This window comes from Cynara cardunculus, unplaced genomic scaffold, assembly GCF_001531365.2.
Source record: "Cynara cardunculus var. scolymus isolate 2C unplaced genomic scaffold, CcrdV1 Un_Scaffold_779, whole genome shotgun sequence".
Classification (NCBI taxonomy): domain Eukaryota; kingdom Viridiplantae; phylum Streptophyta; class Magnoliopsida; order Asterales; family Asteraceae; genus Cynara; species Cynara cardunculus.
In genome coordinates, this window is record NW_020200617.1 from 5,080 (window position 1) to 7,043 (window position 1,964).

Here is a 1,964-nt window from a genome sequence, read left to right on the forward strand (position 1 = left end):
GCATCACCATGTCCTAGGCACATATGACCGGTTACTGGCCTCGGCGTGCGCAACCAATTGTGCTTCAAACGAGGATCAACTGGCTGCCCTCGCCATCGTGCATGACCCGCATCACCATGTCCTCAGCATCGGTCACTGGCACGGGCCTGTGCAACCAATCATGCTTCTTCGGTTGTGGTTCAACGGGCTGCCCGCTAGCAAAAACAGAGAAGAAACCTTTCCTCAATGCATCACCCACATCACCACGTCCTAGGCACATATGACCGGTCACTGGCACGGGCCTGTGTAACCAATCATGCTTCGGACGAGGATCAACGGGCTGGCCGTCAATTCACTAGCAACTTTTCATCGATATAGGATCATTCTCGTTGGGTCCAACGAATGACCTGCATCACCATGTCCTAGGCACATATGACCGGTTACTGGCCTCGGCGTGCGCAACCAATCGTGCTTTAAACAAGTATCAATAGGTTGCCCTTGCCACCGTGCATGACCCGCATCACCATGTCCTCGGCATCGGTCACTGGCACAGGCCTGTGCAACCAATCATGCTTCAGATGAGGTTCAACGGGCTGCTCGCTAGCAAAAACATAAAAGAAACCTTGCCTCAATGCATCACCCACATCACCACGTCCTAGGCACATATGACCGGTCACTGGCATGGGCATGTGCAACCAATCGTGCTTCGAACAAGGATCAACGGGCTGGCCATCAATTCACTAGTAACTTTTCATCGATATAGGATCATTGTTATTGGGTCCGATGCATGACCCGCATCACCATGTGCTAGGCACATGTGACCGGTTACTGGCCTCAGCGTGCGCAACCAGTCGTGCTTCGAACGAGGATCACCAGGCTGTCCTTGCCTCGATGCATGACCCGCATCACCATGTCCTTGGCATCGGTCACTGTGCAACCAATCGTGCTTCGGTTGAGGTTCAACGGGCTGCCCGCTAGCAAAAACAGAGAAGAAAACTTGCCTCAATGCATCACCCACAACACCACGTCATAGGCACATATGACAGGTCACTGGCACGGGCCTGTGCAACCAATCATGCTTCGGACGAGGATCAACGGGCTGGACGTCAATTCACTAGCAACTTTTCATCGATATAGGATCATTCTCGTTGGGTCCGATGCAGGACCAACATCACCATGTCCTAGGCACATATGACTGGTTACAGGCCTCAGCATGTGCAACCAATCATGCTTCGAACGTGGATCAACAGGCTGCCCTCGCCACCGAGCATGACCCGACTCACCATGTCCTCGGCATCGGTCACTGGCACGGGCCTGTGCAACCAATCGTGCTTCGGTTGAGGTTCAACAGGCTGCCCGCTAGCAAAAACATAAAAGAAACCTTGCCTCAATGCATCACCCACATCACCACGTCCTTGGCCGATCACTAACCTAGGCCTACACATCCAATCGTCCTTCAAACGAGGATCAACATACTTGCCGTCAATTCCATACCAACCCTCCCTCGATATCGGATATTGTGCCACCCATACCTCGACTAATGTCTCCCGATCAGTGACTTGCCACATCCTGATCGGTGCCCTTGAGACACTCTATACCCCCCTATATATACATTATGGACAAAAAGCAAAGTGACARGAACAAACATTGATTTTTTGAGGAGTCATAATTTTTGAAATAGGCACACAGTTTAGCCGATGCACGGGCAACGGTTGGCACGACATGCGGGAACGGGCGCCCTGTGTGCGGGAACGGGCACCCTGTGTGCGGGTAACGGGCACGACGTGCCGGGAACGGGCGACGTTCTCGTGATCGAGGCACGACGTGGGGGCCTGCGTGCTGGGCATCACGCATTTGGACCAACCTCTTCGTGCCACACCCCGTGCCTTACCCGGCCACGAAGTGGGGGGGAGCCAGACCCCAAGGTCCCCCCTATATATACCTTATGGACAAAAAGCAAAGTGACAGGAACAAACATTGATTTT

At 53.2% G+C, this 1,964-nt stretch overlaps 1 long non-coding RNA gene across 1 annotated transcript in view; it reads right to left on the minus strand.

Moving 5' to 3' along the window:
- The window catches only part of LOC112501981, a 1,501-nt gene extending 1,031 nt beyond the window's left edge, over nt 1–470 (minus strand). Inside the window, exon 1 of the long non-coding RNA XR_003067594.1 lies at nt 217–470. This is a non-coding gene — a long non-coding RNA (uncharacterized LOC112501981). The remainder of the gene's footprint in view (nt 1–216) is intronic.
- Between the last annotated feature and the right edge of the window lie 1,494 nt (nt 471–1,964).